This window comes from Chiloscyllium plagiosum, unplaced genomic scaffold, assembly GCF_037043375.1.
Source record: "Chiloscyllium plagiosum isolate Xiang-an unplaced genomic scaffold, Cpla_swu_hap1 HiC_scaffold_37, whole genome shotgun sequence".
NCBI classification, from domain to species: Eukaryota; Metazoa; Chordata; class Chondrichthyes; order Orectolobiformes; family Hemiscylliidae; genus Chiloscyllium; species Chiloscyllium plagiosum.
This window is the reverse complement of record NW_028270175.1, coordinates 62,608,015-62,626,863: the sequence shown is the minus strand read 5'-3', so window position 1 is coordinate 62,626,863 and position 18,849 is coordinate 62,608,015.

Sequence of the window (18,849 nt, the reverse complement as noted above, 5' to 3'; positions counted from 1 at the left end):
ACTTCTTTACTTGAATAATTTTGTAATTAATGACAACATACCGTTCACTGTCCTGATTACTTGCCTTTTAACAACTGCAGATCCCAACCGCTCATCTACTCACCAATAGAAAAATGAAATGATTGCACTTGTTGCTCACATTCGAATTACTTTATGCCTTGTGAACAGCTGTGTTCCAAGAACTGATACATTTGATACCCTATGAGCAATGACCATCAGTTCAGAACAGGACCTTAGTCTCTGTATTCTCCCCAATACCCAATTCTCAATCCAATTAGTATATTCACCCCTTACAGAAGGACTCTAATGTTCTTCGCTCACCATTCAAATGCCTTCTGAAAATTCAAATACACCATTCCCATTGGTTCTCATTTGTCGATGTCACAATCTACATCCTCCAAAAACTCCTAATAGTTTATCAAAAACGAATTTCCATTCACTGAATCTAGGCTGACTCTGCAAATCATATCATTATTCTCCAAAGATCTAGTTGTTATTAATGACAACAAAATCTAATATTTTCCTCATAACTGACATCAATTTATCAATCAGTTGATAATCTATTGGTCCTCTCTCTCTCTCTCTCTCTCTCTCTCTCTCTCTCTCTCTTTCTCTCTCTCTCTCTCTCTCTCTCTCTCTCTCTCTCTCTCTCTCTCTCTCTCTCTCTCTCTCTCTCTCTCTCTCTCTCTCTCTCTCTTCTGTTTTAAGTATTTACGATAACAGTAGCTACTTTCAAATCTGCAGGACCCTTTCCATAATATAAAGCGCTTTGACCAACTTTGACCTCCCTCATAGAGTTATGGAATTGACAGTACAGAAGGAAGCCACTGGCCCATTGTGTCCGTTCCTGCTCCGGACAGATCTATCCAGCAAACTCAGCTCTCCAGCATTAAATCTGTGACCCTCTCAATTCATCACTCATCTGGTCCAGAAACTTCAATACAATGAGTTTTTTCCCCAGTATTTCCACTTTAATAATTCTAATTTCTTGCAGTTCCTCATTTTCCCCAGTCACTCTGCTCCTTAATATTTCAGGAGGATTTTCTGTTGTTTCCTCGGTGGAGACAGACCCAAAATATTTACCTCGCCAGACAGAGATAGCCTCTGTCACCTCATGAATACACGAGAGGATGGCTCTCTGGCATAATGGGTATGTCACCCACTCCTGCCTGGAATGTTCCTCTCCCTGGTGTGAGACTATTGGATATGCTGAAGGAGGTTCACAGCTCTGTGATCTCCACATTGTTGAAATAAACTGGCTTCACACATTGCATCTGGAAAAGTATGTCATTGGGAAATATTTGTAGAAATTTCAGAAAAGATAGTGCAGTGTCCTGCTCCTCCCTGTAGACCCAGACACTCTATAAATGCAGTGCCCACACCTTGTCCAGAGTGGGAACACTAGACACTCGAATCTCCCTGAATGATCGCAGCAGCTGACACCACAAATCCGAGAATATCATCTACAGAACCTCCACTGACTTTCCACGATAGGTACAAGTCAAAACGCTGTAGACAGGCACATCCACTCAATGTTAAAAATGCTTTTCGCTTCAGTTTCGATTCTGGGCTGAAAATCCATAGGATTTCTGCATAGTCGCTGTCACCTGAAATATTGACAGCTTTGTTCTCCATGGAAGTATTTGACAATGTAACTGCACAATTTTCTTTATCTGTCATGATAATAGCAACACTGCTATTTCTGATGGAATTGTTGGGGAGGTGATGGTCTCCTGTTATTTTCTCCAGACAATAAATCCAGGGACCCAGGTACCTTCAATCTCCCTATAGCGGATGGTAGAATTTGAATTCAATAAATTATTTGGATGTAACAACCTAATGAAAGATTGATGATTGTTAAAACTAAAAACCCCTGGCTCACTAGTATCCCTCAGGGAAGGAAACTTGCTACCGTCACTGGTTTGACCTACATGTTACTCCAGACCCTCAGCAAAGGTAGATTTTCAAATACCCTTTGAAGTGGCCAAGTCAACCATTCACGACAAGATCTCAAAGAAGTGAAACCAGATAGACCTGAGAACTGGCAACCGACAGCACATCGAAGTACAATGGTTCAGAAAGGCAGTTCCCCAACAGCTTATCAAGAGCAAATAGGAAAGAGAAATAAACTCTGGCGCAGCCAACATCAAACATGTCCCATTCATAAAGGAAAGAAGATGGCCACGCTGAGGAAAGAGATCGAGGGGACAGAACTCACTTCAAAAAGGGACGTGCATATGTGCCCACACATGCATGAAACTCAGGAATATGGGAGGAGGTGAAAAATAAATTAAAATAATGCCACATTTTATTTCCATCCCAGCTGACTATCAATAATCCCTTTGTTTATGTATTCTATCTCTTTATTTCCCCGTATATTTATCTCACCTCACCAACACACATTACATTAATTCCCAGCTGCTTTCGGATCTGATACATGGTCAGTGGACTTAAAATGTTAACTTTGTTTCTCTCTCGACACAGGCTGCCAAACCTGCTCCATTTCCCCTGCACTCTGTTTCTTTTTGGTTCAGGCTCCAGTATCTTCCATTGTTTGATATAACATATTTTTCCTTATTTTATGGGACAGAGGCCCTTCGAATCCACACTGACAATCTGAAAAGCATTGCTCCCAGACCCACCTCATGCCCTACTCCTGCATTTCCCATGGCTAACCCGACTACTAATCTATCCCTGCATCTCACATAACTATTACACCTAGCTGCACATGATTGGTGGGACTGTGGGAGGACCCTAGAGCACCTGGAGGAAACACTTGCAGACCCGGGGACAATGTGAAAATTCAATACAAAAAGTCCTGAGGGCAGAAGCAAACTGGGTCCCAATCCAGTTAGACAGCCGTGCTAACCACTGAAACACCATGCCCCCTCTCGCTCCCCCCAAAAGGGTCACTGGTACTGTGAGATAGTCGTGCTAACCACTGAGACAACATGCCCCCCCATCCCCACCCCCCAAACCGTATCCCTTGTACTGTGAGACAGGCGTGCTAACCACTGAGACACCATACTCCCCACCCCCACCCCCCAAACTGGGTCCCTGGTACTGTGAGACAGCCGTGCTAACCAATGAGTCACCATGCCCCCTCCGCCTCCCCATAAACAGGGTCCATGGTACTGTGACTCAGCCGTGCTAACCACTGAGACACCATGCCCCCCTCCCCGCCCCCTCCCCAAAACGGAGTCACTGTGCCTAGGTAATACTGGGGAAAATGTGAATAAACGTGATGAGCTTAGCGCTATGATGTTGTGGCCATAACAGAGACATGGGTTTCTCAGGGGCATGAATGGTTGCTGGATGTTCCAGGGATTATAACTTTTAAAAATAATAGGGAGGAGGTAAAAAGAGGAGGGCGTGTAGCACTGCTCGTCAGAGAGGGTATCACAGCTACAGAAGTTACCATTGTCGAGGAGGGTCCGCCTACTGAGTCAGCATGTGTGGAAATTAGGAACATTAAAGCAGCAATCACCTCATGAGCGGTTAATTACAGGCCCCCCAATAGAAGCAGGGAGATTGATGAAAGCATAAGTTGGCAGATTTTGGAAAAGTGTGAATGGAATAGGGAAGTTGTAATGGGTGACTAACTTTCCCAATATTGATTGGAACCTTCTTCCAGCAGATGGTTTGGAAGGAGCGGTTTTTTAAAGGTGTGTTCAGGATGCTTTCCTAACCCAGTATGTTCACAGGCCGACGAGGGGAGAGGCCATTTTGATTTTGGTGCTCGGCAATGAGCTGGGGCAGGTGTCAGATCTTGTGGTGGGAGAGAATTTTGGTGATAGTGACCACAACTGCTTCACATTCTACACAGCTATGGAGAAGGAGAGAAGCAAGCACAATGGGAGGATATTTAGTTGGGGAAAATGAAACTATTATACTATCAGACTGCGTTGCGAAGCATGGACTGGGAGCAATTGTTCCATGGAAAGGGCACTATAGACATGTGGAGACGGTTTAAGGAACAGGTGTTGCGAGTGATGCATAAATGTGTACCTCTGAGACAGGCAAGAAGGGGTAAGGTAAAGGAACCTTGGATGTCGAGAGCGGAGGAGCTTCTCGTCAAAAGAAAGAAGCAGCTTACGTAAGGTGGAGGAAGCAAGGGTCTTGCTCAGCTCTAGACGATTACAGGCAGGCGAGGAAGGAGCTCAAGAATGGTCTGAGGAGAGCCAGGAGAGGGCAGGAAAAAGGCTTGGCAGGAAGGATTATGGAGAATTTAAAGGCATTTTGCACCTATGTGAGGAATAAGAGAACGATCAAATAAAGAGTAGAGTCGATCAGGGATAGCACAGGGAACTTGTGTATAGAGTCTGAGGAGGTGAGTTTTTTGCTTCTGTCTTTACGAAAGAAAAGGACCTTGTAGTGAATGAAACCGTTCAGGAGCAGATTAGCATACTGCAACAGATAGATTGAGGAAGCTGATTGTTGAAAACTTTGACAAACATTAATATTAACAAGTCGCCAGGGCCAGACCAGATTTGTCCTCGACTGCTTTCGGAAGCGAGAAATCTGATTGCTTCGCCGCTTGCGAAGATCTTTGCATCCTTGCTCTCCAGTGGAGTCGTACCTGAGGACTGGAGGGAGACAAATGTAATTCCTCTCTTCAAGAAAGGAAATAGGGAAATCCCCGGAAATTAGACCAGTCAGTCTCACGTCTGTCATCTTCAAGGTGTTAGAAAGGATTCTGAGGGATAGGATTTATGACCATCTGGAAGAGCATGGCTTGATTAAAGACAGTCCGCACGGATTTGTGAGGGACAGGTCATGCCTCACAAATCTTATTGTGTTCTTTGAGGATGTTACGAGACACGTTGATGAGGATCGAGCGGTGGATGTTGTGTATCTGGACTTCAGTAAGGCATTTGATAAGGTTCCCCATGGTCGGCTCGTTCAAAAGGTCAGGAGGAATGGGATAAAGGAAAATGTAACTGTCTGGATACAGAATTGGTTGGTCGACAGAAGACAGCGAGTAGTAGTGGGAGGAAAATATTCTGCCTGGAGGTCAGTGGTGAGTGGTGTTACACAGGGCTCTGTATTTGGGCCTCTCTCTTTGTAATTTTATATTAATGACTTGGATGAGGAGATTGAAGAATGGTTCAGCAAGTATTCAGATGACACAAAGGTTGGAGGTGTCGTTGACAGTATACAGGCCTGTTGTAGGCTGCAGCGTGACATTGCCAAGATGCAGAGATGGGCTGAAAGTTGGTAGATGGAATTCATGCTGGATAAATGTGAGGTGAAGAATTTTGAAGGTCGAACTTGAAAGTTGAGTACAGGATTAAAGGCAGGATTCTTGGCAGTATGGAGGAACAGCGGGATCATGGTGTGCAGGTACATATATCCCTTAAAATTTCCACCCAGGTGGACAGGGCTGTTAAGAAAGCATACGGTGCTTTGACTTTCATTAACAGGGGGATTGAGTTTAAGAACCGTGAGATCTCGTTGCAGCTCTATAAAACGTTGGTCAGACCTCACTTGGAATACTGTGTCCACTTCTGGTCGCCCTATTATAGGAAAAATGTGGATGCTTTGGAGAGGGTTCAGAGGAGGTTTACCAGGATGCTGCCTGGAATGGAGGGCTTATCTTACGAAGAGAGGTTGACTGAGCTCGGACTTTATTCGTTGGAAAAAAGAAGGAAGAGAGGGGACCTACTTGAAGTGTACAAGATAATGAGAGGCACAGATAGAGTTGATAGCCAGAAACCTTTTCCCAGGGCAGAAATTGTCAACATGAGGGGTCATAGTTTTAAGTTGTTTGGCGGAAAGTGTAGAGCGGATGTCAGAGGCGGGTTCTTTACGCAGAGAGATGTGAGAGCATGGAATGCGTTGCCAGCAGCAGTTGTGGAAGCGAGGTTATTGGGGATATTTAAGAGACTGCTGGACATGCATATGGTCACAGACATTTGAGAGTTCATACATTAGGTGCACCTCACATGAGGATCAATAGTCAGCACAACATCGTAGGCTGAAGGGCCTGTGCTGTGCTGTACTGTTCTATGTTCTATGTTCTAAACAGTAAACAGTGACAAAACACCACAGATGAGTCAGGATCTGGAGGTAGATACAGAGGCAGCATATTGAGTCTGATATGATCCTCTTCTGAAAATCTCAAATTGGACTCAAAAAGTTAATTGTGTTTCTCTCTGCTCAGAACCTGCAAATGTTTTCCTGCACTTACAATTTAGTTACTCTTTTGGACAGTGGATACTTGTCTGTTCTGAAAGGGAACAGTGAAGCTGCCATTTCTGTTGATGCTCAAGAATTCTTTTATGGTTTTTGAATGAAAAAAGAAAAAAATGTGCCTGACAGCTCCCCAAATACAGATAATTTATTGTCACTGTCATAATGCATTATGAAAATGTTGAACTCGGTGGTCATGATCAAACCTCTGAAAGTAACTGATTGAAGTACTGATCCCAATTGTTATCAATGTCTTATCATGCTCCTGATGTCACTGGCATCATACTCATCCAGCAAGGTCTTACCTTTCCGAGAGTTTACATACAACGATGAAAACATAAAATATCTTTGTATTTTTAACAGGACATATTCATCCAGGGTTTTGGAAGGCACTAGCCAGGGCAGAGTTTATTTGTCATCTCCAATGACTCTAGAATAAGCGACACAGAGTTGCCCTGTTTTTACTCCTCAATCCAAAGTGATGCAGATCCAGATAGAGCTGTTTGTAGGGGCATTCCAAGATTTTTAACAAATACTTGTGAAGGAACAGGAAAATTAGTCCCTAGTCAGGATGCCATGCAGTTTTGAAGATACCTTGCAGAGACTGATTTTTCTATTGCTCCCATTCCCAGTGCAGAATGTTCTCTAATTCCCATTAATAACAGTTTTGCTCAGGGTCCTAGATTCCACCCTCAGTCAAGTCCTGCTTTGATTGAAAGGGAAGTCACTCTGATCTCACCTCAAATTACACGGGCAGATCAGTTGAAAGAATAAGGAGCAAAAGACAAGAACACTGTTCATTTGAACAATGTCCTCGCAATATTCAAAAGAAGATTGATGCATGGTCTTCCTTAATGCATTATTTCAACATGACATCACGTTTTAAACAATATTCAGAATGGTGGGTATTTGTTCTTTTAATTTGCATCCAATTTAACGTAGAAATGAGAACGTGAATTGATCTTCCATAGTGTTTTTATAATCCAGAATTTAATTCAATCTTTACCATCATTGCTCTAGCTCTTTCAAACAAAATTAATGAATGAGTCTGTGTCCATCCTGCAGATTAAAACGTTCTTTTATCTCTGACTATTGCAGTGAATGTTGTAAACAATAAGCTGCAGGCCCACGTAAAATGGAAATATTGCAGGGCAAGGTGCCAAAAAATAGTCAAAGGTTAATGATGTCCAAGCCATATGAACAATACATACGGAGGGGCGGAGTATAAAAGCATAATTCAGCTCCATATCCAAAAAGTTTCTGACTGTCTACTCTATCTATTCCTCTGATCATCTTATAAACCTCTATCAAGTCACCCCTCATCCTTCGCCGTTCCAACGAGAAAAGGCCTAGCACTCTCAGCCTATCCTCGTACGACCTATTCTCCATTCCAGGCAACATCCTGGTAAATTTCCTCTGCACCCTCTCCAAAGCTTCCACATATTTCCTAAAGTGAGGTGACCAGAACTGCACACAGTACTCCAAATGTGGCCTAACCAAAGACCTGTACAGTTGCAACATCACTTCACGACTCTTGAATTCAATCCCTCTGCTAATGAACGCTAATACACCATAGGCCTTCTTACAAGCTCTATCCACCTGAGTGGCAACTTTCAAAGATCAATGAACATAGACCCCAGATCCCTCTGTTCCTCCACCTCACTAAGAATCCTACCGTTAACCCTGTATTTCGCATTCTTATTTGTCTTTCCAAAATGGACAATCTCACACTTGGCAGGGTTGAACTCCATCTACCACTCCTCAGCCCAGCTCTGCATCATATCTAAGTCCCTTTGCAGCCGACAACAGCCCTCCTCACTATCAACAACTCCATCAATCTTCGTATCATCTGCAAAATTACTGACCCACCCTTCGACTGCCTCATCCAAGTCATTAATAAAAATTACAAACAGATAAAAATTACAAACAGAATGTGTTGTTTACAAGAGGGTACAAACGGATTGTCAGATGGTCGGATCAATGACTGATAAACGGTAACTGTGAAATATGTGAGATGCTGCACTTTGGAAGATGTAACAAAACAAGAGAGAAGTCAAACCATGAAGATCCGTTGCATTTGCTTTTGGAGCAGAGAAAAGTGAGCGGTGAACCTGACAGAAGTGTATTACAGCATGAGAGGTATGGGACGACTGAACAGATATCAACTGTCCCCCTTAGCTAAAGGGTCAAAAACAAGAGGAAATACGTTTGAAGTGAAAGAGAAGATACTAAGAGAGGATTGGTGAAATCTGTGTATTGCCTGGGAGGATGGTTCAGGAAGATAACCTCATAAACATTTTAAAGCACTTGTAATCAGCACTGGGTGGTGCAGACTCGTTGGGCCTTGTCTTTATTACATGATTCCATGCAGTGGCAGCCATGAAAGCTTTGGTATATTCTGAAGCAGCAGTCAATTGGACTTGTTGGTTTGTTAAATCGAACTGTGCTCAGTAAGTGGCGAGATTACAAACAAGCATCAACCCATGGAGTATGAGCATTTGCTCAACCTTGGTCAGCCCAGCCATCTATGAAATCATCCAGGATAATTCACATGTTCAGTGCAAGAATCGTCCAACAACAGCATCAACATTATTCCAGCTGTTTGTCACCATTATTTTAAGTTCACCAATAACATAGAAACAGACTTCGTTTCATTATTATATACGCTTCTCGTGTAAGGTTGTTATTTCTCTGAAGACTAATAAATTCCTTTCCATATATTTGTATTGACAAAGAGTCTGTTATCCTGCGAGCTGTTCCTCACAGCGCGGTGGCTGGTTTAACACTCCATCCATCACCAGTAATATTTACTCCCAGTTAAACCGGCACATGAGATGCACTGCTGGTACTCTCTCTCTACAGCCACTTGGATGGACCAACGTCAACTGGACTGGAACTTCTCAAGGGCAATTAATGCTGGTCTAGCTCCATTAAAATCCCAAATGAATTAAAAAGACAATCCGATTTTCTAATAATTATTAAACAATGTGGACACTTTATTGATCAGATGAGCTTGTCACTGTCTTTGAAATGTAGAAACTAGCATCAGGAGTAAGGAATCAAAACAGTTCCGTCATTAGATAAGGTCGTGGATGATCTGACTGTGACCTCAATCACACATTCCTCCATTGCTCTTACAATGTTAGTGCGTCATTCTTAGTCAATAGTCTGCCTGCCTCTGCTTTAGGAATATTCAATGTCTTATTCTCCAACGCTATCTGGGAAGAGAATTCCACAAAGACACAACACAATGAGATGATTACACCAAATCACCAACTTCAGAACAGAGACATTCTTCAGTTTTATAATCCATCCAATCATGTTAATCTATCATACAAGCTGAAACATTGTTTCAGAATTCAACTTGAAAGACTACTTGGAATATTCTGGGGTTAAACAAGACCACATGTTGTTCGCCTAAAGCCCAGCAGGTCCAAGGCCAGTCAATTCAAGATTTCCTCCACAAATATACGCTCCTCCCAGGAGTCAGCTGAGTGAATCTTCTATGGATTGCATTTCATATCACTGTGGACATCGCTCTCTCGATGTGCTAACACCATTACCTTGTTGATCTGTAGAAAATCGCCACTACTTTTAAATATATTCTGTTTCAGAAAGTTTCAACATTTATCTTAGCTCCCGAAACGTTTGATGTACACGTAAAGTTTTTATTTTATAACCCAGGTGCCTGGTTCCTCTGTGCCTAAAGCCAATCTCGCCACTGAACTAATGCATTACGTTTCCATTCAACCCGCCAATATTTTTGAGCACAGACACATTTTTCCTACTGTGTTCCATACACCAATATCTGCCTGTTCACTTGGCCCAATCTATATCTCTTTATAGACTCATGTCCTCTTCATATCTTCGTTCTCCAACAGTTTCAACAGTTTGTATTCTTCCCTAATACAGAATATTTGGCCAAAGAAACACACTGTGGCGACATTTCAAAGTAATTTAAAATGAAATATATTTACTGCATGTCGAAACTATAAATTTAAGACAAAGCTAAAGAGTGTTGCAGTCCTATCACTCAGTTCCTATTACTCAATGTAGGGTCAGATGATGTGGAATGTGTGTGGGCAGAATTGAGGAACCACAAATGTGTAAAACCATAGTTGGAGTAATGTAGAGGCCTTTCAATCATAGTCAGGAACTGGAGCGCATGATAGACCAGGAGATAGAAAATGTATGTAGGAAAGGCAAAGTTACAGTGAGTGGCGGGATTTCGATATGCACGTGGATTGGGAAAATCAGATTGGTAGTGGTTTGCAAGGAAAGGAATTTGTGGAATGTCTACAAGATGGATTTTTGGAGCAGCTTATGGTGCAGGCAACAAGGGAACGGGCAATCCTGGATTTAGTGTTGTGCAGTGAGTCAGACGTGAGAAGGAAGCTTAAGGTGAAGGAACCCTTCGGAGGCAGTGATCGTAATATGATTGAACCTAAACTTCAATTTGAGAGGGAGAAAGTAGAATCAGAGTTAATATTAACTCTGTATAAAGGCACCGACAAAAACATGAGGAGGGGCTGGGTGGAATTGACTGGGAGAGGAGCCGAGCAGGAAAGACATTGGAAGAGTAATGGCGAGACTTTCTCGGAGCAATTTAGGAGTCACAGCAGAGATTCATCCCGAGGTAATAGATGCATTGTACAGGGAGGATGAAGCATCCATGGATGACTGGGGAATGCATGGCTAGGGTAAAAGAAAAAGAGAAAGCAGATAACATGGCAAATGGCAGTGGGAAACAGAGGATTGGGAAGCTTACAAAGAGGAACAGAGGGCAACAAAATAAGAAATAACGAGGGCGAAGATTAAATATGAAGTTAAGCTATCCAGTGATAGAAAGGATGACCGTAAGAGTCTCTTTAGATATATTAAGGTCAAAAACGGGAAGCAGAAGTGGATACTTGGGCACTGTAAAATGACGCTGGATTGATAGTAGCGTGGAACAAATAATAGATGAGAAACTGAATAATTACTTCAAGACAGATTTCACGGTGGAAGACATGAATAATATCCGAAAAATTCAAGAGAGTGAGGAGGCAGAGCTGATTAGGAGAAGTTGCTCGAAAAACTAAATGGGACAATAAGCTAGATGAAGACATTAATGGTGATCTTCCAGAAATCTTTGGAATCAGGGAGGGTCCAAGAAGACGGGAAGATTACGAACGTGACACCCTGTTTGTTTTTAATAAAAAGAAGATTTTCGAAGTTTTTTACAAAATTACAAAAATAGTACAAACTAGTGTATTCTGCTTTACAATATAATAACAACCCGAATATAGAATTTAAAAACAAACTACTAATCTATTCTCCAAACTAGGAAACCATAAAATAGGTTATCCTACATTACTAAAACTAAGCAAAATGAGAAAAGAAAATAAATAAGTAAATAAATAACTAGATACATGTGTTTTAAAAATTATATTAAGTCATAACAGAACCCATATTGATACAGGATTCTTCCACCCAGGAGCCCCCGAACCAGCCAGAACCATCCCCACGGCTAAGCAAAGGCCCTGAACAATGTGGCTGATATATCTGTGTCAATGTAGTTCAAAAAGGGCTGCCATGTTCTATAAAATAATTGCGTCTTTTGGTGTACCATATTCGTAAGGAAGTCAAAGGGGATATATTCTATGACTATCCTGTGCCAATTTGAAAGTCCTGGGGGACCTTCGAATATCCAATTCACTAAAATGTTTTTGCCCGGACAAAAGAAAAGGATAATGAATAATTTCCTCCTGTATACATCCAAAGAAGGGAAATTTGGGGAGCCCAAAAGTAGAGGCACTGGGTCCCACCAAATCTCAGTACACAAAATCTTTGCCAAGGTATTCATTACTTTGTCCCAATAAATGCAGATCTTACGGCATGTCCACAGACAATGCGTGAGAATATTAACTTCTGTTTTGCATGTAGGACACATTGGAGATGCCCCTGTCCTGAACTTTGCAAGTCACTCAGGTGCCATGTGAGCCCAATGAAGTATCTTGAATTGGATAGCCTGAGTTCTGTTACAGATAGACGTCTTCTTGACGTTTTCCCAGACGTCTTCCCACATCTCTAAGGAGATATCCTCCCCAATTCTTGACTCTGGGTTTTATATAACCGTTCCATGTCCATTGATGCATTATTAAATAATTTATGGTAGAGACTACTGACCACGGGCGGACCCATCGTCCGAAGCACTCTCGTTCCCCGATCCAATTTATAAGGGTCAATTTATCAACATGGTCTTTTTTGTATAAAGTCTACCATTTGAAAATATCGAAAAAGATCTTTGCTAAGCAGCCGAAACTTCTGACGCAGCTGTTTGAAGGACATCATGACATCCCCATCGGACAAGTCTCCCAAACACCTCTGAACTCCCAAGTTCTGAATACAGCATCATTCAGCCCTGGCTGGAATCCCAATATTCCCACTATAGGGATATAGGGGGAGGATTTTTGTAGGTTACCCTCATCCTGTCGCATTATTGTATTTAATACAATAGGACTTTTACAATGTTACGTAATAACTCTCACCTTGTCCGTAAATAGTAGATTGATGAGGGGATATTTTGCGTGGGAGGCCTCAATATCTAACCAGATTGATTGTGGGTCACAAGAGACCCAATCAGCTACGTAGAATAATAGAGAGCTCAATTGGTACCTCCTGAATTATGGAAAATCCAGCCTACCCCTTACTTGTGGAAGCTGTAGCTTTTCTAATTTAATAAGGGGCCATCTATGAATCCAAATAAAGGAGCCGAGCCAACCATAAAGCTTACGCAGCGCCTGTCTCAGCAGCATCCAGGGGAGCATTCTCATAGTATATTAAAGGAGAGGTAGGATATTCATGCTGAACAAAGCTATTCTACCTAGCAGGATATTGGGAGATATTCCCAGCGTTGAAGGTCCTATCATGATTTCGCCAATAAATGTGTGTAATTGACTTTATATAGCTGACCAAATGCCTGAGTATTAAAAAGTAAAGAAAAACTCCCAGTGACAACCGAAAGCAAAATGGGATTCATCCGGAAAATTGGATATACTGGCAAGACCTCCCAGCAGCATGGCCTCCGATTTCACAAATTGATTTTGTAACCTGAGAACATGCCAAATAATATAACCACTTGAATTAAGCGGGGCACAGATGTCAATGGAGAACTTAAGAAAAGGAGGACATCAACTGCATAGAGAGTAATTTTTTGTGCTTACCCGAGCCAACCTCCGGAGTTATTATATTAAGGTCAGCTCGTACAGATTCCGCCAACGGCTCAATCACTAGCGTAAATAATAATGGTGAGAGAGGGCATTCCTGATGAAAATCTCTGACAACGCGAAAGCTATCTGAACTTAAACTGTTGGTGATCACCGCTGCTTGGGATCATTATATAATACTGTAACCCATTTAGTAAAGACGTCTCCAACACCAAACCGGTCCAGCAAACAAAAGAGATATGTCCATTCTACCCAATCGAATGCCTTCCCTGCCTCGAGGGAGACAACTAATCCCGGTATCGCTCCCTGCTGGCTCTTCTAATGTTATTAGATGATCTGCGACCCTTTATAAACCCCATCTGGCCTTCTTTAATAATGAATGGCAAAACCCACTCCAGTCTTAATGACAACACTTTTGAGAGAATTTAAAATCCACATTCAGCAAGGATACAGGTCGAAATGAAGAGCAATTATCTGGGGTCTTTTTCTTGATAAGAATGAGACAAATATTTGCTTCTCTCAGAGAAGGCGAGAGGCAGCCCTGACCATGTGAATAATTATACATATATATAAGTGACCCGACTAATTCCCCAATCAATTCTTTATAGAACTCAGTCTGGACTCCATCTGGTGCGGGCGCTGTGCCACTCTCGAGCTGCCTCACTGCCTCCTGTATTTCTTAGGTTGCTAGGGGGGCATTCAAGAACAACACCTGCTACCAGGTTAGGCCCGGGAGGGCAAGATTTTCTTTTTAAATAAAGACTCTATCTTCCTTGTTCTATCCTCACAGCCCTGTGGCCTATAAAATTCGAAATAGAGCATTCTAAAGGTTGCATTGATCTTTTTACGATCACAAGTCAGGGTACCAGCACTCTTTCTGAAGACGTAATGGCTTGGGGAGCCTTTTTCTTTCTGGCAAGGTATGCTAGATACCTGCCAGGCTTGTCGCCATATTCAAATAATCTCTGCTTCACAAGTAATAGCTCCCTCTTTGCGTTTTGAATAAGTGTGGGATTCAAAGTTACTCTAAGCGCTGTGATCCACTGTTGTTTAGTAATGGAGAGTCTATCCACATATGCTGCCTCAGCCATCTTCAGGGAGCTTCGAGCAGACCCAGTTGCTCTCCCTTTTTGTCTTTTCCGGGTCACAAAATATGAGATAACCAAGGCCTTACCAGTTTCCCACATCACCGAAGGCTTACTGGCCGTGTTGGAGTTGATATCCCAAAAGGTTTTAAATTCCTGCCAGAAATATTTTATGAACTTACTACCCTTCAATCGGAAAGGGTCCATACGCCAATATCGGGAAGCTAGCTCATCATTACTAGTCTTAACCTCCATATATACTGCGGCATGGTCGGAAATAGTTATATTACCTACTTCACAAAACAAAATTGAGTTCAAAAGTATTGAGGGAACAGATGCATATCGATTCTGGTATGGAATTTGTGTGGATTAGAATAAAAAGTAAAGTCTTTACCCTCAGGGTGAACACCTCCACATATCTACCAGCCTCAACTCCCTACTCAGATCCGCCAACTGCCTAGGTCTCATAGATATGCCCGCAGAGATCTTAGATATTCTGTCCAGCCCTGGGTTGACGATACAATTACAATCTCTCCCTATAATTGTGTGGTGCACCCTGAGAGCCATCAACTTGGAGAATGCTTCCAACACAAACTTAAAAGGGTGCGCTGGGGGGGCAATAGAGATTCAAAATCCCATATTCCTCTCCATATGTTAGGGTTTTAATTATTGTATACCATACAGACTCATCTTTTATTGGCTTAGCATTTAGAAGGGAAGATTCGTCTGGATAAGAATGGCTACTCCTCTACTTTTTGAGCTGAAAGATTAAAAGATCACCTGGCCAAATCAACCCTATTTCAGCCTCGAATTCTCCTTATCAAGTAAATGTGTCTCCTGTAGAAAGGCTGCATCCACCCTTTGTTTTTTAAGAATTGATAATATCTTTTTCCTTTTGATTGCTGAGTGGCTCTCCTTGACATTCCAGGTGCACCACCTAAACGAATGACTAGCCATGATCGTCCAAGCAAGCCCGAGACCCCCAAGGAGGGAGGACCCCACCCAAAAGACATTGAATAAAAAACAAAAATGATTTACACATAAAACACTCTTTAAAACAGCGAAATCAAAACAGTTGAGAACTACTCCGAAAAACAAATTGCATAAAACATACTTAAAAGGAGACTTTCCCCCTTGTTCACAAGGGGTACTACCAGCTTCCAATAATCCCGCCATAACATCTCCCAGCCAGAACCATGCCCTCGGCTCAGGCATTACAAAGTAGAGTAAATAAATTCCAATATCTTATAAGACAGACATGAAAAGGGTGGGAGCTAACCCCTACCCCCCCCCCCCCCCCCACACACACACACACACCATCTTCAACTCATCAAATGCCTTCCTCTTTCGGACCACATTATTCTGGAGCACTTGTATATCGTGACATGGGGATCCTTTCCCAACACTCTGGAGGACACGAGCAGCATATGTTTTCCCTGTAATGTTGAAGTTGAACTAGGACTGGGCGGGGGCGCTGGTCCAACCCGGGCTGGCGCACAGCAACCCGTTGTTCCCGTTCAACCCGCCCCTGGCCCAGCTCCGATTCCAGTTTCAGCAGCTGTGGGAGCCATTGCTTCAGGAAAGCAAAACGCTGGGCTTCCTCCTCCCGTTCTGGAAGGCCCAGCAACCGAATATATTCCCGATGACCTCGATTTTTGGGGTTGTCAATATGTTCCTCTCAGGTCGGGACTCGATGTCCCAGAACCCAGGCCTGACCCATGGATAACTCAGCAGTGATCTCGGAGGCCGTGGTCCATTGCTCTGCATCTCTGACACACTGCCCGAGTTTCTCGATCTCTCCGTCATGTTTCTGCAGCATGACCGAGATTGACTCCCACCTGGACTGGGTATCTTCAATGGAAGCATCAATCTTCTCTCGGAGTGTTACAAGCTCCGAGATCAGGCTCGCCCCTGCAGGTGAGTCCCGCGGGGCGGCCGCAGACTTCTGCCTTGCTGTCAGGTGGGGGTGGGGGGTGGGAGAGGGGTCCCTGCCTGTTGGGAACTGCGAGAGCCTTTGCCTTTGGTCATTTTAAAAAGCGTCAAATTCTAAAGTTTGATGTAGAATGGCCAAGGCTGCTGGATAAAAACTATTTTAAACAATTTAACAGGTGAGGTGAGGGTGGGTACCCCACTTTGACTGAGTCTTGGGCAGAGCTGTGCAGACTCATACCTACTGGGTCGCCGCCATCTTGGATCTCACTGACACCCTGCTTAAAAAGGGAATAAGGCAAAAGATAGAAAATTACAAACTGATCAGCCTAACCCCGGTCGTGCGTAAGTTCCTGGAATCCTTTGTGAAGGATGGAATTTCTGAATAGTTGCCATGCATGGTAAAGTATGGCGAGGTCAGTATGGTTTCGTCAAGGGGAGATCGTGGTAATGAATCTGTTAGAATTGTTTGAGGATGTAACAAGCAAGTTAGACCAAGGAGAGCTAATGGATGTTATCTATCTGCACTTCAAGAAGGACGTTGACAAGGTACCTCACAGGAGGGTGCTGAGTAAGATAAGAGCCCATGGTGTTAGATACAAGGTACTAGTGTGTACAGAAACTTGACTATCTGGCAGAAAGTAGAGAGTGGGAATAAAAGGATTCTTCTCTGGATAGCAGCCGATGTCAACTAGTGTTCAGCAAGGGAACCCGGCGAGACTTTTAGATGATGCAAAGGTAAGTAGTGGGACAGGTATCATTGAGGAGGCAGGGAGGCTGCAGAAAGATTTAAAGAAGGTAGGAGAGTGGACAAACAAGTGGCAGATGGAGTACAACCTGAGAAAGTGTGCGGTGATGCACTTTAGTAGGAAGAAGAGAGGCATGGACTATTTTATACCTGGGGAGAAAATTCAGAAGTATGAAGTACAAAGAGTGTTGCGAGTTCCAGTCCAGGATTGTCTCAAGGTAATCGAGCAAGTTGAGTCAGTAGTTGGGAAGGTGGTGTATCTGCCCCACAATGTGATTGAAATCTTATATTCATCAAAAGAACTGAGTCAACTCTTACAAACAATAATATTCGTTAATTGAACACAATTAATATTAGAACAATAAAACGTATTATAATGTAATGTAAAACACTACAAATTATCTTATGGTTTAACTTAACTTTGGACGATTACATACCACCCCACGAGAAGTTGACCGGATTCCACGTGGTGAAGGCTTCTTGTTCTTCTGATAGTCTTAGAGGTGTCTTCTCTTTCAGTGGTTATTCTCGAGTTACCACTCTCTGAGGGGTTTTACGGTGATTCTTATCCTTCCAAGTCTTCACTCCTTTTGAGAGGGTGTGGAGGATCTGCCAATGAAATGAGCAGGTACATTAAATTGATCAATCAGACTCAACCAGGTGTTGTCACATTGATGGCCCTAGGGTGACATTCCATTATCCCGTTCAGGTCCAACTTCAGGTTTGTATTACATGGTCTGTTGCTTCAGGTTTCTTTGCAACCATCTGTGGGTAGCTGCAGCCTGTCTGGATTCTGCAGAATGTGGATGAGCACACAGACTTTGGTCAAGGCTGGGTTCTACTTCACAGCATGCTTTAATCATTGTTCGTTGTTGTAACTCCATGGTAAATTTATTGTTGTCCATTGTAAGATTATTATTTCAGGTGGTCAATCTGGTCAGAAAGGCAAACACAGTGGTGGCATTTATTTTGAGAAGACTTGAATATTACAGCAGCGATGGATTTCTGAGGCTCTATAAGACTCTGGTCAGACCACATTTGGTGTACTGTGTACCATTTTCGGGCCCTTAGCTCAGGAAGGATGTACCGCCCAGAGCATGTTCAGAGGGGCTTCATAAGAATGGAATGAAAAGCTTAATATATGAGATCTCTGGATCTATACTCGCTGGAGTTTATAAGGATGAAGGTGGATCTAATTGAAGCATACAGAATACTGGTTGACTTGTCAGAGTAGATGTTGGGAAGATGCTTCCACGGCTAGGAGAGAAAGGACTCAAGGACATAGCCTGAGAGTCAAGAGAAAATCTTTAGAACGAAGATAAGGAGAATAGTCTTCAGCCTGAAAGTTGTGAATCTATGGTAGAATGGCAGTTTCCTTCCCTAAAGGACATTAGTGAACCAGGTGAGTTTTGCTTGGCAATCGATTCATAACCACCATCAGTCTCTTAATTCATGATTTGAAATTAAGCTCCGCCACTTGCTGTGGCAGGACTTGAACCCAGGTCACTCGAACATTATCTGGGTTTACCATATAAGAGTTCAGTGATAACACCACGAGGCCAATGACTAGCGCAATCCTCCACAGTGTGGCTAATATGTGCAGGATGACATGCACTGGGATTTGCCTTCATGTTATCCTTGACTTCCTTATCAAGATATGGATGATTTTTCTCCGAAATGAAATTCC